This window comes from Camelus dromedarius, chromosome 7 (assembly GCF_036321535.1).
Source record: "Camelus dromedarius isolate mCamDro1 chromosome 7, mCamDro1.pat, whole genome shotgun sequence".
Classification (NCBI taxonomy): domain Eukaryota; kingdom Metazoa; phylum Chordata; class Mammalia; order Artiodactyla; family Camelidae; genus Camelus; species Camelus dromedarius.
Window position 1 is genome coordinate 65233290 of NC_087442.1, and position 17423 is coordinate 65250712.

General features: G+C 34.7%; 1 protein-coding gene and 1 pseudogene across 1 annotated transcript in view; both read right to left on the minus strand.

Annotated features, from left to right (window-relative positions):
* ZNF804B (zinc finger protein 804B) overlaps positions 1–17423 on the minus strand; it is a 451467-nt gene that overhangs the window by 238406 nt on the left and 195638 nt on the right. The window lies entirely within an intron of this gene.
* Positions 6523–8304, minus strand: LOC116153974 (U6 snRNA-associated Sm-like protein LSm3; annotated as a pseudogene).

The window sequence follows — 17423 nt, forward strand, 5'->3', positions numbered from 1 at the left end:
TTTGTCTAAATATTTTAATGCTTTCAAATATTTATATCCTTGAAGTTTTTAAAAGCATTAAAATATTTTAATTTTATTTTTAAAATACATTTTATTATGCTGTAATACCAGAAATTGACACATTGCAGACTGACTATATTTCAATAAAAAAAATGAAAAAACATATATACGTTTTATTTGTATCATAGATAACTTTATATAACACATTCAAAGACTGCTTACTTCTTAAAGAGTTCCCTAAACCTGGAAAATCCACCCCAATACCCACCCCAACCTTGTGACCTTGACTAAAGATAAACATAAATTTGGTTAACAATAAGAGGACATTTTGCAAAATGTAAGTAAGATGGAAGCTCATTTAGCATCCACAGCAGGTGAAGGGATGCCTCTAGTTCCCATATAAAATCTTACTTTAAAAAAACTGTGCTTCATCCACTGTAAGCTACCTTTTCCTCCAAAGACTGCCAAGCTCCCCTCCCCCTCCTATGAAGACTGAGAAGGAATTAAAAGGACGTGGGGGTTGGAATGAAGTCAGAAGGAGGGATAGATGAGACAGCTGCTGCAGCTAGTGCTGAAAATCAGGTTTGGCCCAGAGGCACTCAAGCCAGAAGGCAACTGAGACAGACACATGCTTCCACTGCTGGCCAAGCCTCTTGCCCCCATGCAGGGCTGCCCCGGTCATTAAGAAGGGCACCGTTTTGTATGTAAGTGTTTAATGGCCTGTGGTGACATTGTTAGCACATAAGGAAAACTTTTTTTTAAGTCAAAAGATCTACATTTCCAGGGGAGCTCAGGTGAATCAAATATCTGAGAAGCTTCTCCTGAAAAACTTGCCTCTCTGTGGAATCTGTTAGCAGAGCTTGCAGGTTTATTAGAACTTTTTGTTGCCTTTCATCTTACTCTTGGCTTATACAAGATGAGTATAGACTATTGGATGTAACTGTTTAGAAATTGATATGGCCATGACATCCAGCCACATGTAATTTTTGTTATATAATTATTAATATAAACAAAATAATTACTAATTATTTTAACTAATTTTGTTATCATTTTCAAAGTATTATTCCATAAAAGATGGAACACCAAACAAGTAAAATAATGGTCCTTCACAACATCCAAATGAATAGGTTTCAAATCTGATTTATAAAAAGTTATTGTGCATTCTTTGGATACTTTTATTATATGACCAGATAAAATATAAAGTGTCTCAAGAATGAAATGTATGCATCTCCTATCCATGATAAAAGGCACTTCAAATATAGGAAGTTAAGCAGAGAAGAAATATTGGTTTAATAGATGAAAAAAGGGAAAAAAAGACTGAGACCTCTCTGGATTGTAATCTGGGAGATTAGGAAAAGATCGTGTAAAAAAAATCATTATTTTACCTAGAACCAAGTGCTCTTGCCCTGAGCCCCTTTTATATCCAAAGGATTTGTTGCCAAATTCCAGCAGTCTGTTCTACTATAGCATGATATATATGTTCTTACAAACATGTCTTTCAAAAATCCAGTTACAAAAACAGTTACTTTTAGGGGGAGGGTATAGCTCGAGTGATAGAGCATGTGCTTAGCATGCACAAGGTCCACTAAAAATAAACAAACCTAATTACCACCCCACCCCCGGCCACCAGAATAAAATAATTAAATAAATAATACACTAATAAACAAATACTTTTTTAAAAAGTTACTTTTGTGACTGAAAACAATTTGTTTTTTCTTGTTGTTCATTCTGCCAAAGAGAATATCTAGTCCAATTTTCTCTCTTGTTCCCTAAATTATGCCTTGTGAGGAACTGCTGGGTATGTTTACATAATAAAAAATGTGGAACAGAAAAGGAAAAAAGTAAGTAAGACTCAAAACTGGTGGAGGAGTGAATGTTGCAGGTCTGAAGGGAAGAGGTTGTGGGAAGAAAGGAGAATTTTATTAGTGTTATGTCTGGAAACATTTCACACGTTTTAAGACATGCATCAAGACTTTGAAATATTTGATGTAACTTTTGATTATTAAACTCTATTCCTTTGATCAAAATACTGCTTTCAGATTGAACCTGTGGCTCTAGAATTTATGAGCAGTTTTCCTATACGGAGTAGAGTAGTTTACATCTGCCATAACTAAGTAAATTTTCCTCAGTAGAAAATCTCACTTGAAGAGTTTTATTTGTTATCTTGAGTATTTTGTTAATATTAGCCTGAGAAAAATAATTCGACTCATCAAAATTAACAGCAATAGTTTATTTACACTTTAATTCACACACTCAGAAGTATTTCAACAGTACTATTACCTTTGATCTTGACCTTGTAATTTTGCTCAGAAAAGAGTTCATAACTATCAAAAGAACAACAATGAAAAAAATCTACAAGACACACTACCAAGCCTCCAAGGATCCTGTCACTCAGTGCTTTGTGAAGCCATCATGCTCCAGAAAAAAATTATTTTCTATTCACAGCAATCTCTGGCACTAGGAGAAATGCCGAGTTACAGAAACCTTTTTGTGATGATAGGAAAGATGCTACCTGGGCATGGAATCAGGCCAAAAGAGTTCGTAAGAAGAGATGGAGTCACCAAGAATGTTAAAAATGATGTGAAGTCCAGTCATAAGGCCATTTCAGTGATCCAGGTGTGAGTGGTGAAAGCCTGGTGTTTGTGTGAATGGGCCAGAAGGGAAAGATTTTAGCAATCTCATAATAAAGAATAGGAGGTAAACTAATGACCATATGAGAGCAAGGCTAGAAAGAAATTTTAAGAAATGTAAATATTATAGCCTGGGAAATGAAGAAACAAGTCGCACCACTGATAGACAATTTGTTTAAATTAGAGTTTTGCCCCAAGCTTCCTTTTTAGTATTCCATACTCAAATATCTAGAAGGAGGAAACACTACATAAAATTATGCAAGACTTTTTGTTTTCAATGGAAATGACTTATAATTTAAGTTCCAAATTTTAAAAGAGTGAATAATAGAGTCACTAAAAATATTCACTGCTGCATAAAGCAAAAATTGATGGGAACAATAGTAGTTGTCATGGTTACCTGCATGCCATCACCACACTCTGTGATTATACAATTCATTCCGATGAATAACGCAATTACAGCCTAACATAATACAAAATAATCTTGCAACAACGATACAAAAAAATACCCAAAACCAGAAACCATTTAAATCAACAAGGCTCACAGCTTCATAATATAAACTTGCATTCCTTGTGTAATTCAACTGTTTTATATGTGTTTCCTTAATTTTATGATCACACTTCATATAAAAAAGGACTAAATTATCCATGGGAGCCCAAACTTTAAAAAATATTCTTCTCAAAATATATAACCAACTCCAGAAGAGAAACAAACAAAACTCATCCTTTCCTAAATAGGTCAGTTTTATATCAACTCTTTTTTATTTTTTTAAAAAAAAATAAATTTTTTTAATTTATGATGTGCTGTTTATAGCTCACTTAATTTTCACTAAATTGCTTTTCCTAATATATTTAAAACTCTCTAAGCAGATATTACCATTGACAAATCCACCAATCCTTGTCTACCATGAAAATATTTTTGAATTGTTTTGATATACTTTTTAAAAATTTATTCAGTATTTAATTTTCACCTTATTTTATATAATATTGCATAACCCCTCTTACCTGGTTAACTACTTGGTAAACTGAACATTCAAATTTATGCATTAAACTCCCTTTACAGAATAGCCACACAAAATCTCTCTTTCTAAGACAATGGTATTCATAGTCAATCTCAGTGGACTCTACCATGTGTTTAAACATAAAAGATTGGAATTGAATTCGCACCATTAATGAATGGGATTTCATCCATATGACTGATATTCTAGCTATGAAAACAGAACACTATTTCTAGATTGAATAACTGCATTAAACTTGCAGGGCAGAGGTAGATTAATACAAGAGGCAGCATGAGGTGAGTGAGGTGCTTAATACAGTACCTGGCTTTGAATCTGAAAATTCAGATTCCATTCTGCTTCTGACACTGATTTGACTTCAGGCAAGTCATTGAACTTCTTCGAGCCTTAGTTTCTTCACCAATAAATTGAAGGACTTGATGCTAAATGACTCAGTCTGGTCCTAAAACATTATGATTGGAAGTCATTCTGTCTGCTGGTCATATAACCCTGCAGTTTCTAGGAATTGTATGTAAAAGATTTGCCAATATCTTCTCTCTGCCAATTTGTCACAGCTCTTACATGTACTGGGTAACTTCCAGATCAAAAATTATCCCACAGAATTTTGAACCTGGCAAAGTGAAGCATACTCTTCCAAAATATCTGCACAATGTCCAGCGAAACAACAAAAGGTATTATAAGCTTTTCAAAATCACATGTCTGGGCTACCTCTGCTGTGACTTATTCCCATATTCAACCCTGGCTCTTTCTCCTTTGGGGAACTTTGTTACATGTCTGCATCTTAAAGAAGCTAGTGAACCTCAGATTAAATCATATACACCTTTTCTGTGCTTTTATAGTCTAGGAACACTTCCCCAGATAGCAAATAGTGAGCTATTACTCTAAGAATGAAACTGAAATGCATCTGGTGGTATATCCACTGACCTTAACCCTGGCCTCTGACAATTGATAAGGATTTGGAAAAAAGTACAGGACAGCAGTGTGAAAGCAACTGTAATTTGTGATCTTGTGCAATCACTATGCCTCAAATCACTGCTGAAAACACTTTGAGAATTAGACAGAATTCACATTTGAGAACTGAGTTAACTTCTGTATCAGCATGGACTCCAGTTGTGTCTATATAGAGAGTAGTGTGATCAGTTGATTTTTTAACAGTTGTTGGCTTCATTCACCTCTACCTTTTTTATGACTGTATTGTTCCTGACAGCACATTTGGCTCACTTTCCTTTTTTCTCAGCCAATTGTTTATTGTTCAGAGCTAGACTGAAGATATCCTCCAATATGAGATGAGAAGGTGGTGGCAGATTAGGTTCCCTGAATACCATCTAAGGGCTTTCAAGTCTATGAAAGGCAGTGTCAATATAATGTGAAGAACGTGGCACTTGGAGGTAAATAACCATGGATTCCAGTCTCTTTTTAGAGTATTTATAACAACAGACTTCATCTTTTGTGTTACTTTTATCATCAATAAAGTGTTTTCACAATACTCCCATCAATTGTTTTATGTTATAACTAAATGAGATAATGCAGTATGCATGCAAAGTGATTAACACAGACCTGAACACAGTAATTGCTCAATAATTAGGAAAGCAAGAGAAATGCAAACACATTGTGCAAGGAAAATAGTCAAGTTGTAAAATACTAGATTTTGCATGTGAATTTCCAAAATAATATCTGTAAACAGTCATTCATCATGAAGCTCATTATATCTTTCTATGTTTACTTTCTAGCTTAACTAAATTAAGCACTAAACTCAAACATTATGGCCCCATCTATACATTACACTCAAAAATCATTTATACGATAGTTGCTTAGAGGAGATTTACATGTAATCAAATTTGTATGTTTTAAAATCCTAGTTTGGATTCAAAGAAATTGGCTATTGTGGCTGGTGACACAGTAAATCTGTTATCTATAGAACAACAGTTTGTAAAAGTTATTCATTAAAAAACATTTCTCTTTGTCTATAAATTAAATGGTTTCCTTTTAAACTACTACTTCTCTGAGTCAGTGTAAAAATCATCTCCTAATGTTTCATGGTACATCTGCTCACCTTTCCTGGAATTAGCTGGCAAAAGGAACTCACAAGAGTAGAAATGTGCTTTCTGGGACACCACATGTTTTGCTCCATTGTTGGAAGACACTGTGAGAACCTGCAGATCCTTGAGAAGAGAAGGGATTTGCCACTGCAGGCTGTATTGGAATTGAGATCCTCTGGGTTCTGGACCAGTTCTCGTCTCATCACATCAGCCTCTTGCTGCTTCCCTCATATTTACAAATGAAAGTGGGAAATGGTTCATCTTTGTAGAATGTGAAGTAGTAACGATGCTCTCTTCCCATTTCATTGAAATGGACGTAGGTAGAGAAGTAGGCAATTATCGCCTTTCTTGTCTACCTTAGGTGTCGCTCGAGTGTGTGAGCTTCTGTTAGAAGGTCATTTCTCTTCTATTTGCATTCCCTTCCCAGGAATGTTATATAAACACTGGATTTAAAAGACTGGATTCACAGACAGGATCTTCAAAGGAACAATGGACCAATGGACAACAGAATTGGCCATAGGGTCCCATAAAGTGCTCTAGGAATGAGTAACTATGGAGTCTTGCTTTCTCCTCACTCAGCTATGTTAGCTATGTTAGCAATAGAAGATTGCTCCTTGTGTAGAACTTAACAACTAAAACCTAGAAAAGATCTTTTAAAAGATGAATTGTCTATTGTTCTTTCATTTATATCATGCATATTACAGCTGCTTCAGGTTCTCAGTAAATGTTTGTTGAATGAATGAACAAATGCTTCTGCACTGTTAGCATCACAGAGCTAATAGCCTGCACTGAACAGAAGTATATAGTCTCCCTTATGACAAAAACTACATTTCTAGTGAAATGTTCTTTATTGAGCCTTTACCATTTGTTATGATCTAAGGGACTAAGAGAATACCAAATGCTATACTCAGTTTATGTTACAACAAATAGGAAAAACGAGTAACTGGGACTACACACGAGACAAAAATTTTAATCAAAAAAGGAAACATCAAGTTTAATTTAAAGAATAAAAACCCAGAAATTGTCTGAAAAAGCAATGGAGCAAATCAACTCCTGAAAAAGAGTTCTGCATCTCGATGATCACAGTTATTGGAAGACTTGGAGAAAAATTAAAATGCAATTTAGATTAAGAATTTCTAAGTTATCAGCAAATCAACTTATTTCAGGAGTGGAGGAATTCTTGGTCATTTCTTAATATCAAAATGTATGTAGGTTTCTCTTTTGAATATCTTCTCCATTTAAAGCGGCAGTTATACAAAGTCTTCTATTTTCCACGCAGGATAAATTCTTTGTTTCAGCCAACTTGCAATGGCAGGGCAACTAACACAACACCGCCTCCCTCGACAAAGAGCATCGAGATACTCTGTTTTGTTGATTTATACACTCTTCATATGTTTTTTCATCAATGTCTATAGTTGTCAGTTTCTTCCACATATCCCAGTATGATATTTAGATGTTGATCATAAGCATGTAACCTGCCTCAGAGCTCTCTGTCATTTCCCATTTTCACACAGACTCGTTCATCCAGGCTGAGCCTGATGAGATCCAAGGGGCTCTCCAATGGTGTTGGTAGTTTGTTGCTGGTCCACATCATCTGCCATGTTTCAAACCCTCAACATGAGAAAATTTGGTGTGGCCATTATTGACATAAAAAGAATCTGCAGAATCAAATAACCTTCCCTACAATTACCTAAGGTGAATATTCTTTAAAGAAATCATTCACTTACTTAACATTCAGTGCTAATTTTATGGAAGAGAATGTGCTAACAGTCTAAGAATCTCCTTCCTTGAAGAGGTCACAGACTTGCAGACAGACTGATGGGGAAGCAAGCTTTTGTCTAGTGAAGAAGGGGACACAGGAGACCTATAAATACCATGTCCTGGAAGCACAAAGGACTGAATAGCTCCTGTGGGCTATCACAGGAGGCCCTGGAGAAAGAATTAGCAGAGACAAGAAGGAGTTTCTGGAAGAGAATAAAAGAGAAAAACATTGTGGGAAAGAAAATGGAATGAATAAAGGCACAGCAGTATGTAAGTAGAAGATATACTCATGAATAAAATGGCATTTAAAAGAGAACAAATGTAAGGCATTTAGGAAAAGAATTGGAGAAGATCATGCCTCATTAGCAGTTTTGAATATTATCCAGTAAGAAATGTGGAAACATACATGAAGATTAATCAAGGGGGCATAGTGGGATAGAAAGACAGAATTGGGTCCAATCTGTCCGTTCCTTGTCCTCTTATACCACTACTGCAAATGCTCATTGACTTTTATTTTACCCCAACTCTTAGTCAATTTCATAACTTGAGACATTCTGGAATGGGAATTAACTGAAATTGATGACAGATCTAATGTGGTGGTAGGGAGGAGAGACCCTGAAAGATCATGGGAATTCTGGACATTGTGGATAGGGATTATTGAGGAGTGTGCCTGTGCTAAGCATGGAGTGAAATATAACAAATTTATCTGGGTCATCTGGTACTTGAAAAACCTGAGGAACATCCAGGAACTGGAGGGAAATGGAACGACAAGAATGCAGGGAAGACTTCAGAGCCTGGTGGTAAAGTTTTAGGAGTCACTGGCATGCAGACCATGGCCACATGTGTGATTGTATAAGAAGAGAATTATAAAATACGTGGAATCTAAAAAAAAAAAAAAAAAGAAGAAGAAGAAGAAAAAAAGGACACTACGAAATCATCTACAAAACAGAAACTGACTTGCAGACATAGTAAACAATTTTACGATTACCTGGGGAAAGGGGGTGGAGGGGATAAATTTGGAAATTTGAGATTGGCAAATGTTAGCCACTATATATAAAAATAGTTTAAATAAAATGTTTCTTCTGTTTAGTACAGGGAGCTATACTCAATATCTTGTAATAACCTTTAATGAAAAAGAAGATGAACACGAATATGTGTATGTATATGCATGACTGGGACATTGTGCTGTACACCAGAAACCGACACATTGTAACTGACTGCACTTCAATTAAAAAATAATAATATAAAATAAAATGAGGAGAGAGGAGAACCTTGACTAGAACCCTAGAGAGTACTGAGCAGATGATATAGGATCAACGGACATAATAGTACTATGTATGCAGAAGAAGAGAATGTTTCAAGTAGAAGGCCTGAGTCAGCAGCAGTAATGCTACAGAGGACAAGGAGGATGAGATCACAGAGGATCTATTAGATTTTGCAAATTAGTAGCTAAATTTTGTTACCACCAAGACCTGCTTTAGCACACTGGTAGGGTGAAGTGTGAATAAGACTTGAACAAGAGAAGGCAGGGAAGTATTAACTTCTTTTGCAAAAAGTCTGTCTATAAGGTGAAAGGGAAACCAGCAAGGTCAGTGGATCTCTTTTGATGCTGGTTTTTTTTTTTTCAACATTTAATTGTTTATTTAGAATTTCATCAGGAAATTGGGGATCTATCCATGGGTCACCTTAGAGACATGTGATCAGAACACTGACCTACTGAATTAACCAAACTATCTTCCTGTTATTCTTTCACAATCCACTGCTTAATGATGTACTGTTGTTGTAGATTAAATGTGAATCAATCATAATTACAATTACCTTGCCAAAAGGTAAAACAAATTTAACAAATGCATCTTTCCTGAAGTCAGACACCTATATTCACTGTATATAAAACTATATTTCTTAAAACTATATTTAAGACAAGTGTATTTGGAACTCAAATAACCTTCACCATCATCCAGAAAAATTACCTACCATTTTTGTTTATGTCATGGATATGAAAATATCTTGAATTAGGAAAGAATCAGTAAAAAGATATTTAATAACAATCACTTCAGACCCTGTTGCCTTTTTGGGTCCTCTTGGGACAACTGGATTGTGTTAAAAGACAATGCCATTCCAAGAGTCTTCTAGAACTATGGATTCTTTCTTAGCAAATAACATATTTCTCACTCTTACTCAAGGAAATGATGAAAGTATTGAATAATCAAGGGATTTCTCATTTATGGATTGAGTTAAAAAGGATATTTTACTATTACTTATCACTGAGAGATGAAACAAAGAATCTAGTTATTAACAAATTTTCAAAGGGATTGGACTAAATAGAATATTAATTATGTTCCTAAGGAAAATATCTAGAAATAAATGTTTTTTTAGTAAGTGACTTTCAGAATATACACAGTCAAACTTCCCTTTTATGTATCCCTTTGTAATTTTTTTTGAATTGAATGTTAAAAATTAAATCAGTTTCTTATGAAAAGGAAAACATTTTGATATACTGATTCATTCATTCCCTGTTCTGAATAAAATGCTATTTTTAATTTCAAACAGATATTCATTCTTTACTTAAGAAAAATATCAACTAGATGAGGCATAAGGCAATAAAAATACTTTGATAACAGTTAATTTTTGTGTGCACTGAATGAGAAATAGAATTCTTTATTGGAGAAATAATAATCAAAGCAGTAGAAACTACAAAACAGGTTATGAAAAGTTCTTTATATATAAATTGCCCTTGTCCACACTTTTCTCTTTCAATAGTCCAGATTATAAATCCAACTGAAAAAAAATCAATAAAAAATTATGAAAAATTAATTATATCACTTTCTTCCAGTTCTAACATCCTCATGAAACATGCTACTCTTTAGGTTAAAATAGAGAGAGCAACTTTCCATACCACTGGTATGAAACATTTCAATACTAATATTATGAAATATGTGTTATTTTTATAAAAAACTTTTAGTTAAGCTGTTTAAATTTTATCAGATAGGGAACAGTCTAGGATGAGTCTCTAAAAATAAATGGGTAGTTTCTAAAGTATAAACTATTGGCTTTGTTCTAAAACTGATTGAAATGATTTCTCCATATGATGTCACTCAAATAATCTTTTCAAGTCCCCATCCCATAGGTTGAGAAGCTCAGAGCAGAAGAGAGAATAAAGTAAACCTATGGCTAAATACTAATGGTGAATGATGGCTTCAGAAGAAGAAAATATCTCATAGTTTCCAACATGTTTTCTTTAATGGTTAAACATATTTAACAAAAATCTTTGTAGTCTTATTGTAAAAGCCTTTTTACTCTTATTTTACTGAGAAACATTTGAAGCCAGCAGAGTTAATGCAGGCTCATTTAGGAAGCCACAGCACTCTGCATTAAGACTTTGCTCTGTGCCCCAGCTTTTAGCCCAATTATCCCATATTATGGGATGAGGGCAAACATTGTTCCCTCTCTCTGGTCTTGACATTTTATATTTCTGTGACATAACTGTCAATTTATCCAGGGCTTCTCAAAATTAACCAATCTTAGGGATCACTCTGGAACTTCTTAAAATCAGATTTCTAGACTCCTTCCTCAGCAGACTATGATTGGCTTGGCTTAGGGTAGGTCTCCCAAATCTATGTTTTTACACGTCTGTCAGGTATTTCTTACTAGCAGGTAAGTTCAAAAATAATATCCACCCCTCTGCTCTTCTTATCTCATGAGGAAGAACTCACTCACCCCATGGTGATTCCAGTCAATGGAATAGTCTTTTCTGTGCCCATTTTCACCCAGTCTTCCTTCCATCTTTCTTCCTGTTCATGCATACTTGGAGCTGGCACCCATATGCTTTTGATTTAAAGGACAAATCCCACTTCCCCACTTTCGTCTAAAATCTGTGGGATTAGTGTCTTCCCCCAAGGCTCTAAGGTTTGTGGCTAGGAAATGAGTAGAGGATTAGCTAGGATTAGACGTACAGGGAGCATCCTAGAAATAATAGATGCTCAAAGCAAGAGGACTGGAGAAGAAAGACTAAGGACAGAGCAGGGACATGAGTAGGAAGAACACATGTTTACAAAACTGGGTGGAAACATAAGGTTGTGGTCAGTCACCTTACATGGAGGGCCTAGTGACCTGTGTCAGGTGAGGCTAGGGATGATAAATGGGCAGATCGTTGTCTCCAGGAGAGACAGGCTAAAGGTGGTACTAAGACACATACAGAAACAACTGTCAGTCAAGGTAAAAGATAAGAAAACCTGGAAAAGATAATATTAAAAATGACTAGCATTCTGAAGAAGGAGAGATCATAAATATCTGAGAGGATTAGGTCAACTTAATGGCAAATGGCATTTAATCTAAATCCTGGAAGATGGGCCAAATTTTGAGAGATGCAATAGGAGAGGAAGGTGTTTTGGCAGAGGGAATTGAACTAGCAATGGCTAATTGAATAAATCTATGAACAATGAATTAAAGCAAAAATGAGTAACACTGATACAGCCTAAAACTTCTTCTAGATAGGTGATTCTTTCAAGTGCTAGCTAGCTTCTCCTACTAACAGAAATGACACTCCTGAAGGCCATACAGATGCTGATGTCATTATATATTTTACCCAAATTTCTAGGGATATATATCACATGTAAGCATTTGGAATTATCATTATGACTAGATATAGAGTTTAGTTAATACCTAAAAACAAGGAAGAATTTCCAGCAACCTCTTTAATAAGGATTCTGTTGCTCTATTTTTTTTTAATTAGGTAGTAGTTTAAATAAAACTCTATGTTTTAAAAGAAATGTTCTAATTTTCTTTGAAGTACTAAATGAGGCTGAGACACAGCCTGGGAAAGAAGCCTTATAAAAGTAATATTTTGTGAAATGAAATCACACCCCTTATTAACAGGATATAGCGATAACCACAAACTAGGTGACAATTTTAAATAAATAAGTAATGATAGACAGTAAAAAAAAAAAAAAAAGAAAGAAAGAAAGAAAAGAAAGAAAGAAAAGAGGGAGAAGAAGGAGAAGAAGAAGAATGATGTTAATTTAATGAGTGATCAGATAATCCTTAAGGTATCTCCTAAATCTAGTTTGGTATAGTGGACCCCAGTTCACATTTTAAGCATTCCAAGTACATATCAGCAAAATAATACTGCTTTTAAAAAGTTATACAGAACATTTCTAGTAAAGGATTGCTTTCAGTATGCTACAGCAGGTCTAGTTTACACAAACACACACATACACACACCATGTACACCCAACTTTTACCATGCCCATCTGTTGAGTAAGATGGAAGGAAAATACAGATGTCTTCCAACCTACATGTCATGGTAGTGAGGGCCTCAGTCCTGGCTCAGAATCAATCAGTTACAGTCTACATCTCATTATGTCAAGATTTTCAAATTTCCCTTGAGGCCATTCATATATGTTTGCTACTTAATAGAGTGCTGATTCATTTTTTGAATTGTCATTCTATGTTGTAAATGTTTTAAATCATTTTACAAGAAAAAAAAAGCCATCTTAGAGTTTTAAAGTAAATAGCATGTGATGACCGCACTCTCTCTCTATATATACACCAATGAGTTTAAATGCTGCTAAATTGAAATTGTTATGTTTAAACTGCATTCTTTCAGAACCTCCCATTCAGCTATCATCCAAAAGCACAACATTTGTTCAGGCATGGTAAAGGTAATATTAATAGGTGATTAAAAAATCACTTGAGGGACACAGATAATGGTGTCTGTTCACTAAAATGTGTCAGAAGGATACTTGAAGAGCATTAAATATGAGGGAGAATTACAGTCAAGAGCCAGTAAACAAAAACAACATAAGAGGACACTCTGGGTGTGAATATTAGCAATGGAATGGGTCAGCAGAAATTAACGCAATGTTTTTCCCGAAGGACGAAAGGTTTATTAACCTTATGTGATACAGGTCCCTTTAGGCAAAAACTTGTAAAAATAAATGAACCAATATTGATACATATGATCTACTACAGTTCACAGCTTATTAATATTTTCTTAGTTTTTAACTGAATGCCCTCTTCTGTTCCTGGTTCTCATCCAGATACTGTACTACATTTAGTCATCATATTTCCTTAGATTCTCTATGCTGTAACAGTGTCTCAGACTTCCCTTGTATAAGATGACTCTGACATTTTTGAGTATTAGTCAGGTAATTTTGCAGAATGTCTCTCAGCTTAGAATTGTCAGATGTTTTCCTCATGATCAGGCTAGTGTTATAGGGCTTGGGAGGAAGACCACAAAGGAAAATATCCATCCTTATTACATCATTTCAAACACATAAATTGTCAACATAATTGATCACTTCTAAGGTTAAATTTTCTCACCTGGCTGAAGGGGTATCTGTCAGGTTTCTCTGTAGTAAATTTACTATTTTTTCCCTCCTTTCTATATTATACCCTTTGTATATTATACTCTTTGGAAGAAAGTCACTATGCACAGTCTGGATTTAAGGAGTGGGCAGTTAAGTTCTCCTTCCTTGAAGGCAGAATATCTGCATAAATTATTTGGGATTTTACTGCACAAGAGATTTGTCTATTCTCTCAATTATTAATTTATTTTTTAAATTGGAAGCTATTTATTTATTTATTTATAATTGAGGAACTGGGGATTGGACCCAGGACTTCATGTATGCTAAGCATGCACTCTACCACTGAGCTATAACTACCTCCCTCTCATTTATTTCTTTATTCATCATCTATTTATATCATTATAAACCCATGAATATTTATTTTATACTTTGGGTTATAATCCAATACTACTTTATATATTTTCTTGCTCAAATTATTCCAGTTTTGGACATTGGGAGCTATTTCATTTGACTTCTGTATCTCTTTGACATACAACCATCAATGTGGTATTTTTGAGCACTTCCTTGCTTTCTAGCACAAGATGCTCCAGGATAATCTTGTATATACCCTGCCCAGCCCTAGAATCAGGCAATCAGGCATTTATCTAATGATTCTTGGTTTCCTTTGTTGGAGAATGCTATTAGAAATCAAGATATGGGTGCTAAGTATGCTCATTACTACTGGGGTGTCACTGCCCTTCTAGGCTCTCTGAGCTGAGAAAACAATATATGTATGTATACTAACCTATGTATGTGTATGTGTGTATGTATGTATGTGTATGTATATATGTATGTACATATATACACTTTTCCCCTAAACATACTTCTCTCCCTACTTATCTATAATCTCTCACTCCAACAGTAAGAAATCTGGCTTTATCATTTTCCGTCCATGGTTTACTTAATTGTTCAATTTCCTATTGATTCATTTTTAAATTTAGAGGCAAATACTGTTGTTTCTGGAATTTTATTGTGAATGAGTAGCATCTAGCATAAATTTAAGAAGTTAAATAGAGATACACCTTCCTTCATTCTCTCATGCCTATATCACCAACAACATAAACAACCAAGCAAGTCTTCCTCTGAGGTTTGCTCTTGTCCTCATTTGGTGGTAAAGCCAGTGGGATCAAAATTCAGATAGGTTATGTTCCAAATGTTTGCTTTCCAATTAGTCATTTGGAACTTGTGGCTTTTGTTTTAACTGAAACACTTTATAAAAATAATCAGAAGGTTTCTAGGCTAGCTCACAAAGGCCTATTTAATGCAGAAAACAATTGTATATTTGCAATTAAAAATAATAGAAAATAACATTAGTAAGTACAAAGGGAAATATTAAAACAAGTAAGAAGTAGTGTTGCATTAACCTCAGATACAGTTGCTTAGGCAAAGAAGGGAAGGGATGAGAGTGAGAAGTCCATCAAGCGCAGAGAAGACATCTGTGAAGGGACAAACCAGCATGGTGACTTCTGAGATTGCTGGAACACACAGGGTGAGATGTAGAGTGGATTTTAATGAGCCTGGACCAGCAAGCAGTGACTTAATGACAGTAGGCTTTATATGTCGTGCCAAGAAGACTGGATTTAAGTTTAGAGAAATGGAAAGCTAATAAAGAATTGTATGCAAAGGCATGGCATAATCTGATTTGTATCTTAAAAAGGTTACTGTGATGTCAATCTTAAGGATGGATAAGAAAGGTGTGGCAATAGAGGCAAATCAATGAGGAAAAATTTGAAATGGTGAACCCAAGAGATGAAGGTCTTAATTAAGTCAATAATCAAATAGTCTTGAGGAAGAGGAAGAGTGGTCATATATGAAAGATGATAAAGAGATAAACATTTGTTCTCAATTACTAGTTGCTGTCACTAAGGTGAGAGAGGAAAAAACCTCTATGATTTCCCTTTTCCTGGGTGGAGAGATGAGGAAGTTAAAATGGGCATTGGTTGGTGCCATAATCAAGACAGAAGATGTGGCTAGAAGAAAAGTCTGGAGCAAAAGGTAGTAAGTACTTTAGTAACATGTTTTCTACCAAAAGTAGTCTTGTCTTTCAGTCATAATTTAGGTATTTTTATAGTAATTTATAGTGGGAGTGATTTCCTAAGATACCTGCCAGAAAATGGAAAACAGAGAAGGTACAGAGGCATTACAAAAAATCTATGTGTACTTGTAAGAAAAGATTATCAAAGATGTACCTTCATAACTATATGAAGTGCCAGACAGAAGAAATCACGTAAAGACAGCATACACTGGGTCTCCCTGAGAGGGAAGAAAGAAAGTAGGACAAATACCCAAGGAGTCACAAAACCAGACTCCAGTCAGGTGTTGGCACCATCAGTCCAACTGGAGGTGGGCATGTTTGGGATTTAGGGAGAGAATTGCTGATTGGAAGAAATGTGTAATGGGTTTCTTTGTACAAAGTCAATCATGAATCAGATACATGTTTTTATGATAATGGAGTAACACCCTATATTATTTTAGTTATGATTTCTACTCATAAAGATTTCCTATGGGTCTCCTTGGGAAATGATTTGATAAAAGTAAAATCTTTTTTGCCAGTTAGATAGTATGTCTACTATATGCTCTATAACTATAGCGTATTTGATGAGTGATTTAAATTTCGTAACTACTCGTAATAATTTTTTGTAACACAAGTTCAATTTTCTAACCACTTAATCTTATATTTGACCATCTATTTTCCTATGTGCAAATCAAAGACCTTCTTTCTATGACATGTCTTCCTTCCTTCTCATTATTTCTCATGCCATTTACACACCTGTGGGTTCAGGAAGAATAAAGCCATAGCAATAGAAATGCAGGTGGTGTGCCAAGATCTCTGGAAATCTGAAGCTCTTGAAGGACTAGTCATCACTTAGTATTCATTTTTCCTCCAGAAAACAAAACCCACGATATTATCAATAATAAAATCAAACAGTCTAGTCCAGATCATGAGCTATTTCCTCATGCAGATTAATTAATTCTAATCCAGAAGCTGTTATATAGCCTGGAGTTAATTTTATGCTTTGTTTCTTCTCTATAAAAAATGGATGCACAGGAAACTGATGAACAGGACAAGGTTTTATACACTTCTCCTGTGTTGACTTTATTATACTAATGAATGTGAAAAAAACAAATAAACGTGATTAAAACAAAGAAAAAACAATTTAATGAGTGTTTTTAAGAAACGGTAGCAGAATATGTGATGAGCCAATAAAGTGTGGAAGATCTCTAAATATAATCATTGTTCTTGAAGGATGATGTTAAAGATAAGAATGTTTCTGTGGAAGATTCCCGAAGTGTAGACTTGAGTCAAATACAATCTGAATGAATACAATAATATCTTAGTTGAAGGTTTTAGCTAATGAAAAAAAGTAGCCAAAGACTACACTAAGAAAATTAGAAGTATCCAAGGGGAAAGCTCGACATTTAGATTAGCATTTGGAAGCTTCCATGTCAACAAATACTGTTGGCTTTTTAAATCAAACATATTTTTCAGGTATTTTTGAGGCCATGTATATACATTCAAACAAACATAATAAAGGTTATGAAAAAATCATTAATTTATTAATTTTTAAAACTTTAGTGAGTTCTAATCTGTTATGAGAACAAAGATGTTCACCAGACAAGCAAGAATACGTGAGC